This window comes from Dermacentor albipictus, chromosome 1, assembly GCF_038994185.2.
Source record: "Dermacentor albipictus isolate Rhodes 1998 colony chromosome 1, USDA_Dalb.pri_finalv2, whole genome shotgun sequence".
Taxonomy (NCBI): Eukaryota; Metazoa; Arthropoda; class Arachnida; order Ixodida; family Ixodidae; genus Dermacentor; species Dermacentor albipictus.
In genome coordinates this window covers 259,317,201-259,329,607 of record NC_091821.1, presented here as the reverse complement: position 1 = coordinate 259,329,607, position 12,407 = coordinate 259,317,201, and the positions used below count along the sequence as shown (strand labels likewise).

The 12,407-nt window shown below is 46.2% G+C and overlaps 1 long non-coding RNA gene across 1 annotated transcript in view; it reads left to right on the top strand.

Annotated features, from left to right (window-relative positions):
- Nucleotides 1-7,647, top strand: part of LOC135902909 (uncharacterized) — a 34,501-nt gene extending 26,854 nt beyond the window's left edge. Inside the window, exons 2-3 of the long non-coding RNA XR_010564643.2 lie at nt 5,041-5,102; nt 7,392-7,647. This is a non-coding gene — a long non-coding RNA (uncharacterized lncRNA). The remainder of the gene's footprint in view (nt 1-5,040; nt 5,103-7,391) is intronic.
- The last annotated feature ends 4,760 nt before the right edge of the window (nt 7,648-12,407 follow it).

Sequence of the window (12,407 nt, the reverse complement as noted above, 5' to 3'; positions counted from 1 at the left end):
ACTAGAAATGAAATAGACCTCATACTCTGCGCTAACCCTGGCATCATACAAGACGTGGACGTGCTCGGCAAGGTGCGCTGCAGTGACCACAGGATGGTAAGAACTCGAATTAGCCTAGACCTGAGGAGGGAACGGAAGAAACTGGTACATAAGCCGATTAATGAGTTAGCGGTATGAGGGAAAATAGAGGAATTCCAGATCAAGCTACAGAACAGATATTTATTTATTTATTTATTTATTTATTTATTTATTTATTTATTTATTTATTTATTTATTTATTTATTTATTTATTTATTTATTTATTATACATACTTGCAAGGCCCTAAGGCACTACAGAAAGGAGTGGTACATACAAAGCAATGTAATATGCAGACAATGGTATGCAGGCAACGTTAAGCGATAGCGTGGTAGACTGCTGTTTTGAATGAAGTTGCATCTGTGATCTGAATGATGGAAGCAGGAAGGTGGTTCCAGTCGACACTTGTGCGGGGTAAAAAAGAATCATGATACTTGTTCGTTCGGGAGGATGGGACGGCAACTTTATATCTGTGGTCTGAACGGGACGAAGTGTAGGAAGGTGTGGTGATAAGTTGATTCTTGAGCACCTGGTTTGAGTGATAAACCTTGTGAAATAGGCAAAGACGAGCACATTTGCGGCGTAAAGAAAGATCTGGCAGATTCAGGGTTATTTTCATACATGTAACACTGGAATGGCGGGAATAGTTAGATAAAATAAAGCGAGCTGCTCGATTTTGAATTGCTTCAAGTGTTATGGTTAGTGATGCTTGATTGTTATCCCAAATGGCAGAGACTTGAAAAATTATAGACCGATCAGCTTACTGTCCGTTGCCTACAAACTATTTACTAAGGTAATCGCAAATAGAATCAGGAACACCTTAGACTTCTGTCAAGTAAAGGACCAGGCAGGATTCCGTAAAGGCTACTCAACAATAGATCATATACACACTATCAATCAGGTGATAGAGAAATGTGCGGAATATAACCAACCCTTATATATAGCTTTCATTGATTACGAGAAATCGTTTGATTCTGTCGAAACCTCAGCAGTCATGGAGGCTTTACGGAATCAGGGTGTAGACGAGCCGTATGTAAAAATACTGAAAGATATCTATAGCGGCTCCACTGCCAGTCCTCCATAAAGCAAGCAACAAAATCCCAATAAAGAAAGGCGTCAGGCAGGGAGATACGATCTCTCCAATGCTATTCACAGCGTGTTTACAGGAGGTATTCAGAGACCTGGATTGGGAAGAATTGGGGATAAAAGTTAATGGAGAATACCTTAGTAACTTGCGATTCGCTGATGATATTGCCTTGCTAGTAACTCAGGGGACCAATTGCAATGCATGCCCACTGACCTTGAGAGGCAAAGCAGAAGAGTGGGTCTAAAAATTAATCTGCAGAAAAGTAAAGTAATGTTTAACAGTCTCGGAAGAGAACAGCAATTTACAATAGGCAGCGAGGCGCTGGAAGGCGTAAGGGAATACACCTACTTAGGGCAGGTAGTGACGGCGGATCCGGATCATGAGACGGAAATAATCAGAATAAAAATGGGCTGGGGTGCGTTTGGCAGGCATTCTCAGATCATGATCAGCAGGTTGCCATTATCCCTCAAGAGAAAAGTATATAATAGCTGTGTCTTACCAGTACTCACCTACGGGGCAGAAGCCTGGAGGCTTACGAAAAGAGTTCTACTCAAATTGAGGACGACGCAACGAGCTATGGAAAGAAGAATGATAGGTGTAACGTTAAGAGATAAGAAAAGAGCAGATTGGGTGAGGAAACAAACGCGAGTTAATGACATCTTAGTTGAAATCAAGAAAAAGAAATGGGCATGGGCAGGACATGTAATGAGGAGGGAAGATAACCGATGGTCATTAAGGGTTACGGACTGGATCCCAAGGGAAGGGAAGCGTAGCAGGGGGCGGCAGAAAGTTAGGTGGGCGGATGAGATTAAGAAGTTTGCAGGGACGGCATGGCCATAATTAGTACATGACCGGGGTTGTTGGAGAAGTATGGGAGAGGCCTTTGCCCTGCAGTGGGCGTAACCAGGCTGATGATGATGATGACACTCTTAGCCATTCCTTGATGTTTGCTTAGCCGACAATATAGGGGCAAACGCCCCTCTCAGTATGCTCACTCATGCCACGTCGTCTGCTGGGCGTCTAGTTGGCGTTTACTCAACACCGTCATTGCGTACTGTACAAGTGCGGAGTAATAAAATAACAATGCAGTGAAAAATTACAATTTTAAAGGGGGGGGGGGCTAAGAGTGTGCTGTAAATCAAAGGAAGCCCCGGAATTAAAGTGAACGTGTCCTATCGTTACATTGCCGAAACACAATTTTCGACATGAGGGTTGGACCCTCCCGCGTGTAGCCGTGCGTGGCTTAGCCGTGCGTGGCTTAGCCGTGTTCGGGGAAAGGGGGATCCTGGAGGTTGAGCCGATGCCGGGTGTTCGGACCTTTAAGGCCCCCCGGCGGAGGCAACACACCTCTTTGGCCTCTGCTTCACATGGACGGCACCTCCAGACTGACCCATCTGGAGGAAATAGGCAGTTCTTTTTTTTTGTCCTCCTTTCCAACCTTCGCCTGTCTCTCTCACTTTCAATATTTCCTGTCTTCTCTTCTTATCACTTTCCAAATTTCCGGGTGGCAAGGGTTAACCATGTGTAATACATTTAGTCTTGGGTATACTTATATATTAGGTTATAGCAGCGATGCATGACTGGCGTCTGCGGGTATTAATTCCAACGTAGTAGCGTCCCCTTGTAGGGCTCGGAGGTGGGCGGCTATCATCGCAGCCGAATTTTCCAGTGCTTACATGGCAAACACTTCCCCCCCCCCCAAGATCGCCTTCAAAAACGAGGGCAAAATTCCAGTTAGTTTTTAAACCGCACTCTTAGAAAAATTTACATCCTTTGGGGCTTACATTGTCCCACAACGATAATCGTCATCTGTCTTGTCCGCGTTTCCTTTCTTTAACTTTGCGAGCCCGGTAGTTCCCAGCCACGAACGGCATGCGCGTTTTCAGTGTGACGCATCATTCTCTACTGGAAAGTAGCGAGCGCCGAGTTTTCAGGAAAGGAAACGCAAGCAAGGCAGATGAAGATTATTGTTGTGGGACAAATATACACCCCAAAGGGTGCAATCGTTTTAAGAGTGCGAACCAAGACACCTCCCCAAAGTACCATGTCCTTCACAGTGAAGGCAACACAACTGTCAGAAAACTATCACCTTTCTTTGTATCGAAGTGCTTACCAAACACGATCGGCCCGGGCCAGGCTACAAAGCATTAAAGATGGTATAAGCGGAGACCTCCTCCTCGAACTGACAAAGAAAGACTAAGTCGAAAAGATCGCCGAACTCACAAGTATCGGCGACATATTAATGTCACAATCTCTTCACATCGCTCGCTCAACACAAGCAGAGGAGTAATATCGGAAGAGGATTTCTTGAACCTCAGTGGCGAAGAGCTCTTTGAGGGATTCCAGGAACAAAACGTAATTAAGGTACAAAGAATACCACTTCCACGAAACCACCAACAGATCCCCGCAAAGCACGTGATACATTTGGTTTTAATGCCCACTAAACACAGAACCTCCTAAAAACCTCTTGAAACGGCTACAAACGCCTATAGACGTCTCGGTCTATTATAAAACTGAAAATAGAATTTCTTCTAAACATAACCTGAGCACCTAGAATATGATAGTATATATTCTATCTGCGGTAAAACCCACTACTGGTGTCACCAGAGTGAATTTTGGTATACATATTGAGAACTTCTAACTCAAGAACTTTTTTCAGATGTTTTTGTCTAAAAGTGCATAAAATGCCAAATGGCGGGTTAAAAGTGCGGTTACCGTCGGCCGTCGGCGTTAACGAATAAAAGACGCCACAGACAAATCGAACTCGTGGGAAGCAACATAATAAGTTGGCTCTAAGGTTAAATAATTTCACACCGGAACTTCAGCAATCAAGGGCGTGTTATTTTCCAAACGGGGCGCGCACACGACGCCTGGAAACCATTCTTTTATATGCTCGCGCAGCAGGTACTGACAGCAGCAGGAGAGAAACGCCGGTGTCGCAGTGACTACAGCGGTGTCACAGAGCCACCACGCTGCGATCACTTCGGCGGCAGTCAAGTAGACACGCTCCAAATTTCTCAGGCATCTCTTTGCATACCAGAAACACTGCAAGGCAGGAAGTTTGAAAAAAAAAACGGCCACTGCCACCTGCAATGTCTCGGTTATGGGTTCGTTATACCAGTCGTGCATCATTCTAAGTCGTTCTGTACATTTATACTATTGTGCTGATGCTGCGTGTTTCGCATCAATGCTTCGTGACATCGGCTGTATTGCGTGTTTTCGCCGAGGCCTTACTACCACAATGGCGGGATCTGCGTTTGCCGCCTTCGTTGTTCTCAGTGCGTCTTTGTAACGTTAGGATGACACTTTTTCCGGTAAGTGAAATACTTTGCACTTCGTTTTTCGTCAACATTATGAATATTTTTAGATGTTACCCGCGACAACTCTTGATGGATGGGCTCTTCTGAACTGCGGGTTATCGTCATTTTTAATTTTGTACGCGGGTTCTGCTTGTTAGTTTTTGTGATTAGCGTTGCACGGATCAACCAAAGGGAGTGCATTTGAAGAGGACGCACTGGCTGTAATCCTGAACCAGACCGAACTCGCCCTATTTTGTGTCCTTTTGTTCTTGCATGGCTTACAGCGTTGCGTGCGCGCGTGCGCGTCAGTGACTATGCAGCGTGTAGCAAAATATAACTGCTATGTTTACTTCGTCTATACAATTCCAAATGCAATCGGCTGCTGATGTAAAAATTTCACTGGTGTTTTGTTCTAAATAAACAGCAACACTTTTAGCCTTGTAGGTGCTTCATCTGGGAGTGCAATCACGACTGCTTGGCATTTATTAATGAATGACTGTGGGTCACCTCATTTGTAATTGCAAATCTGTCTTTCAACTGACTTGATGATCTATTATTTTGTTCTTTTCACTGTATAGACGGCTGGACATTACTACCTCTTGGCGCTATAGCTGGATGACGGGACCTCATCATGATCAGTGTAAGCCAATACAGTGTACCTCTCTAGTCCTCCCAGTGCTTTGTCTGTGGGTTGAGACCAGGAAGCACTTCTCCGTAAAATAGCTAGTTGACCACTTACAAACGGGTATTTCTTTGCGCTGATACCTTATAGGCTGCCACCATTCCCAGTTTCTCAGTGCCAGTGTACACATTTTTCTTCTACTACTACTTAGTTTCCCTAAGCCTTACAAAACTTAACTGTAGGTGCACTCTTAGGCAAATGTACACTCATGAGCGAAAGTAGACGGACCACAGGGTCGCCAATAAAACCAAATTTCTTTGTAATTCACATGCATAAACTGAAATTGACGAGTACACTGGAAAGTTCACAATGTCAAGTTTGGACTGTAGTCCTCAATTTCAACATGTACCCACAGGCAGAGGAAAAAATCGGTTTTATCGCGCAATCCCTGGTCCGTATACTTTTGCCCATGGGTGCACATGTACACGCTTTGGGGTGTATATTTGCCGCATAACAATAATCGTCATCTGCCTTGCTTGCGTTTTCTTTATTAGAGAGTTTCAGTTTAGGAGACGCAAGCGGCTTGCGTCCCCTAAAGTACAACACTATTGAAAACACTGCGCTCGCTACTTTCCTGTCGATAATGCTCTGTCACGCTGATAACGCGCATGCCGTTCATGACTTGGAAGTATCGGGCTCGCAGAGTTAAAGAAAGGCGGGCAAGACGGATGACGATTATTGTTGTGTGGCAAATGTACACCCCAAAGGGTGCAGTTTTGTTTAAGAGTGTATTCAAAACAACGTAATAATTCGCAAATTAACTCTGTTGTGTCATTTACGAGTATTCCCTAAATCAGTAAAAATTCGCCAACACTGAACGTTACACGTTGCTTCCCTAATGCTCAAATTTATTCAAAGCAGTATGTGATGAGTTCTGAATTCGAAAATTTTTTCTGTGTGATTCAGTTTCTTTAAATGAATTTACTGTACAGTATCAGCGAGCGGTTAAATTTCAGATCTTTGTGTGTGCTGCAAAAGATATGCTTTACTGCTACAGTGGATGAAACAGGCCGAGGCTTCCATACAAGAGCAAACTTCAATTTGGCTCTACCACCCTCAGCTAACACCCTCAGCATTTGGCTGGGGCCTGCTGAATGATTCTCATCAGGTTGCTTGTGCAGACTGTTTTTTTAACCTTATTGTGAGGAGATCGCACAATGATGTGTGGAGGCGCCTACGTCTGAGATATTGTGTTGCAACATATGTGCACGTAAAATAGGCATGATGCTGAGGGTTGCAGCAGTATGCCGAAGTGCTTTTAAAATTTTGTAATAACTATAACTTTATCTGTGCTGTTTTTTGTCATCTATTTCAGTAATATCATTGGAGGTGTTATCAGAATTTTGCAACTTACGTGTTTGTCTTGGCTTAATTATTAGGCTGCCTCATTTGACCTTTCACGAGGTGAACATTCAACATGATTTGTATTCAACATGAACCATTACTTTATTACATCTTTTGTGTGTAGTGGCTTTTCAATTGCAAGTCAGTGAAGATGCACAGAATGACTTGAGGCTATAAATGCACTGATGAATTTGCTACCTCTATAAATCACTTTGCACTTTCTATGGCGCAAACAGCGTGTTAAGTCTTCCAAGACATGGAGCAATGTCCTCGTTTGATCACATCATGAGATAATTTCTATTCTGTATGACGTATCTTCCAAGGTGATGCGTCATTAGTGTGAGCTATTACCCTAAGCCAATTAAAGTCACATAAAGAGATATCAACAAAAGTGATTGATCCAGCCCTAGAAATGTTGCTTTGGGATACTACATTATCACCAGTCATTTGCAAGCTACGTGCCTACCCTGTACTACGTAACAGCTAGACAGTGCAAAATGCCGACCTTGCTTTTGGTTTAACAACATAAAATACTAACTTTTTAATCAAGATAGTACATCGTTTACCTGCAAAATGGATAACTGTATTGAAATGATTATATTTAGCAGGGAGGTTCTCAGACTTGTTTGACAAGTTGATAAGTGCCTTCGTAGCCGCAAAACACTATACATTAAATTGAAGGCTGGCGATACTCTGCAATTTAATAACTATATGCCAGTAAATATACTAGTAATATTAAACATAATCACATGCTTACCTTAAGAGCCCCGTAATTTAAGAAAATGGAATGCTTCACATTAATTTTAATGTGAGGCAAACTTCTTGCTTGGCACATATTGCTAATTGAAGTTCCAAGTTGCACATTCTCATTTCCTCCCTCGCCTTTTTTTCTCTTCTGTGCAGATATTTCTTGCCTGTGCCTACAAAAACTGTTGTGTCGAGACACAAGAACCTTCACTCGTGGCCTGTGACAGCAAGCTTTTGTGGGCAACCAGTGTTCTCCTGCGAAGGCTGGCCTGCTCTGCCAGCGGCGCCAATTACCTTCAAGATTCGTGCATGACTACCTTTGCTGCTATTTGTCGCTCTTATTAATTACACTTTCTGCATCTTTTCTAATTTTTTAGGTAAAGTTTCATTATGCCACATTGTGAAGTCGATGCCTTGCTGCCTTTTCACTTGTAATCATGTTTTACGCCCTGCATGAAAACCTCAACGTACACTGTATTAAAAAAAAACAAAAAAACAGCACATTATGATTTATCTTTCAGTTCCGGTAGCATGTAACATGCAAGGAATTCACTAATGGGTTGTATTCCCAAGAACTGGCCATTATTACGGCGGTGTGCTATGCAAGCATATGGCGATACCTTAGAAGGGGCACTAAGAAAACTGCAGATAACCGGCAGCCACGCGGCGAGGGGTCATGTCAACGCCTTTGACTTGCTCAGCTCCTCAGCGTGCGTGCGCGCGGCTAAGGGGAGTTCTCGAGGGGAGGTAATTGGCGGAACCTCCCCATGCGCTTTTCGAGCCACCAGACAATGTGCTACCCGGGTGCGCTACCCGAGACGGCTCCGAGTTCTACGAAGCCCCTCTGACGTCGGCTCCGGACCATTGCACCTGTGCGTGTGCGTGGACGAACGTTTCGGTCCCCTTGGAATCAAGGGGGGACCAAGGGCTTATAAGAAGCGATTGTCGGCTGCTAGGATGTGCTCGTCGTCGTGCTTTGTGCTCGAAATGTACTCATGAGCTATGTGCTCGCTTTCTTTGTTTTGTCTTGCGGGCTCCCTTTGGGAGTCACGCTAGACTGTGTAAATGTATCCCTTGTTTATAATGTAAATACTGCAAATAAATCCTGCTCGCCTAAGTCCCTACGAAGAGTCAAGATCCTTCCTACAACTACGACCGCTAAATCTAATAACGTGTACTAAAAAATTTAGTGGGGCATTTCTGTGGACTTGCTTCAACAGTCACAGAGACAAAAATTAGCCCAGGGTTCACAGGTACATCGGCCCATAAGGAAGTCACCACACGCTGGGTAAAGTCTTTCGTCCATAGTTTTGCAGAAGAGATCACGGGTACGCTACACAATTTACTAGTCATCCTGAAGGATCGGTTCCAGTAGTCGCAGACACGAAAATACACCTTTGAGACTAAGTACTAAGAAAGTTAGCATATTTCTGTGGGCTTGTTTCTGTGCTGATCATCAATGAAGAATGATGTCGACCCAAAGTGACACCACGCTGATAGCAGGAACACAGCATGGCTGTAGAGAATGCAATAAAACCGTGTTAGAAATGTGTACTAAAATTGCTAGCCACCATGTGCATGTTAACAACCTGCATATTTAACAGCAATCTGCAGCTTCTGACAGCAACTTTGCTTCCTTGTGGCTTAATACAAACTCGTTGAGCTAACAGTTATCAGAAAAAAGTAATGATTTCAACTCTGTACAAAGATAAAAGGAATTCTCTTGGTCTCTACGTCAGCATAGCTATGTCAAACGAGCTGATAACAGTAAATAATGTCAGTTTCGTTCGAAAAGCGAAGCAGCGATTTGGACAGCAAATTATCACACGGCTATAATTAAGGAGCTGTACGTGTTATCGCCACTGTAATTTACAGTCAACCTTCGCTTCCTTGTTAAATTAACAAACGGTGTCATGCGCAAAGCCAAGCATGAACACATCTCCCTGACGGTAAACACGCTGCATAAACGCTGGCGCGATGAAGTGGGGCAGCAGCGACAAGCGATCGCTTCTTGCTGCTTCCAACCACAATGCGTTTCGAGAGCCAAGTTACGCGACCTTCGACAATAAGCTGCGCGGGAACAGCGCCCGCGAAGCCATTACCCACCGCGGCGTACGTCCGCGTCAGCGGAATTTCGTCAGGAGTGTCCCTACAAGTTATATCGCAATAATAAAAAAAAATTAGGCAAATGTCGACTGTATAACTCCAGTAAATATTGTCATGTGGTAGTGACGGTTAAGGAGGCAGCAAAACTATGATTAACGAAACGAGCGTTTTCGTTTTATTGGACGAACTTGTGCGCTCAAAAACAGGCTACACTCAAAGAACAACGGTAGCGGCGAACACACTCGGCGATCGGCGAAAATCTGATCAGCGGGTCAAGCGCGTCGGCCGTCGAATGTTCCAGACTAATCGCTGGGACCCGCGTGTCTTTCACAATGTTCTACACCATTCGCGTCACGCGATGAAATCAGATAACACAAGGTTCGGCGACAACAGACAGCGGATAGAAGCATCGATAACATCCCAGAAACTTCCGATACACGCAGGTGCGTCCTGCGCTGTGCGATAACATTTCTTAGGCGGCGAAACGTGTCGCCCGATGAAGGCAAGTACACGTGTCAATACCCCCCTCTCAAAATAAAGCATCGACCCGATGCTGCAAAGAAAAAGTAATAAAGAAAAGCACTCGTAGCAACGAAAACAACAAAATAAGGAAGTTCGTCAGCGTCCATAAAAGGGTTTAAGACGCACCACGTGGACCACTTCAGATCGCGCGCCGCCGCTGTGAATGCGAAATGCCGTCTGGCATGACCTCATAGTCCAGTGCGCCAATACGTCGGATGACCTTGTAGGGTCCGGAATAGCGTCGCAGTAGTTTCTCACTGAGTCCTCGTCGGCGTATGGGTGTCCATACCCAAATACGGTCGCCGGGCTGGTACTCGACGAGGCGTCGTCGGAGGTTGTAGTGTCGGCTGTCGGTCCTCTGGTGGTTCTTTATCCGCAGGCGGGGAGCTGACGGGCTTCTTCGGCGCGCTGGAGATAGCTAGCGACGTCAACATTCTCTTCGTCAGTGACGTGCGGCAGCATGGCGTCGAGCATCGTCGTCGGGTTCCTGCCGCAAACCAGCTTGAACGGCATGATCTGTGTTGTTTCTTGCAACGACGTGTTGTAAGCGAGTGTTACGTACGGCAGGACGGCATCCCAGGTCTTGTATTCGACGTCGACGTACATTGCTAGCATGTCGGCGAGGGTCTTATTCAGCCGCTCCGTAAGACCATTCGTCTGTGGGTGATAGGCCGTTGTCCTCCTGTGCCTATTCCGACTGTATTGCAGATTGGCCTGGGTGAGCTCCGCCGTAAAGGCCGTTCCTCTGTCGGTGATGAGGACTTCTGGGGCACCATGTCACAGCAGGATGTTTTCGACAAAGAATTTTGCCACTTCGTCTGCGCTACCTTTGGGCAGTGCTTTAGTTTCAGCGAAGCGGGTGAGAGGTAGTCCGTCGCCACGACGATCCACTTATTTGCGGTTGTTGACGTCGGAAAGGGTCCCAACAAGCCCATCCCGATCTGCTGGAATGGTCTGCAAGGAGGCTTGATTGGCTGCAGTAATCCGGCTGGCCTTGTCGGTGGTGTCTTGCGTCGCTGACAGTCTCGGCATGTTTGACATAGCAGGCGACGTCGGCGGTCAGGCGCGGCCAATAATACCTTTCCTGTATCCTCGATAGTGTCCGGGAAAATCCGAGGTGTTCAGCGGTCGGATCGTCATGTAGGGCGTGCAATACTTCTGGACGCAGCGCTGACGGGACAACAAGAAGGTAGTTGGCACGCAGTGGTGAAAAGCTCTTCTTTACGAGTAGGCTATTTTGAAGCGAGAACGAAGACAATCCTTTCTTAAATGCCCTAGGGACAACGTCGGTGTGCCCTTCCAAATACTCGACGAGGTTTTTTTTAACTCCGGGTCTGCTCGCTGCTGTTCAGCGAAGTCTTCCGCGCTTAATATGCCAAGGAAGGCGTCGTCATCTTCGTCATCTTGCGGCGGTGAGTCAATGGGGGCGCGTGATGGGCAATCGGTAACAGAGTGTTTTCGTCCGGACTTAACGGTTACAGTGATATCATATTCTTGCAGTCTTAGGCTCCACCGCGCCAGCCGTCCTGAGGATCCTTTAAATTCGCATCAAAATTGGGTACAGTTTTGCACCTCGCTCAAGGGTACCCTGAGTACGGCGCAGACGTGGGCCATCCTGCGTTGCCTGATTGAGCCCGACAAGGCGAAATCGACAACCAGTCGGACGCTCCTAGAAATCGCTCACAAGTTCCCCGGAAACGACCAGGATCTGATTGACACCCTAATAACCAGATACCTTGGAAGCGACGCCATACAACCCTGCCTCCTAAAATATGAAGGAGAACCAAGACCAGAACTGGACGCTCCCATCACGGAGGAAGAGGTGTATGCCGCGGCACGAGCCTCACAGCGCAACACTGCTCCCGGAGTTGACAAAATCACCAATGCCATGATTAGAAACCTGAGCCCGATGCGCATCCAGGACTTCACCGAATACCTAAACGAGGAACTCTGGAGCAAGGGCCACGTACCGAACGAGTGGAAACACGCGGAAATCGTGACCATTCCCAAACCCGGCAAGAAGCCCGCGATCGACGCCCTGCGTCCCATCTCGCTGACTTCGTGCCTCGGCAAGCTGTACGAGAGGGTCATCGAAACCTGCCTCCAACATTACATAGAGGACGGTGACCTCTTCCCGCACACCATGCTTGGCTTCAGGCCGGGACTTTCTGCGCAAGATGCGTTCCTAATCCTAAGGGAAGAAGTTCTTAAGGGCATCCCGAAGGGAGGAGAACATCTCCTGCTCGCACTCGACCTAAAAGGGGCCTTCGATAACATCTCTCACGAGGCCATCCTCAAGTGACTGAACGACATCAGCTGCGGGGAGCACATCTTTAATTACGTTAAATCGTTCTTGACGGGCCGGACGGCAACCATCGGAATTGGCCAGACTCGATCGGATACGATCGACGTGCCGAACAAAGGAACACCGCAAGGGGCGATAATCTCCCCGATTCTATTCAACGTCGCGATGCTAGCGCTGACCAATGAGCTGCGGAAGATCCCCGACCTAGGTTACGCCCTGTACGCAGACGACATCACGCT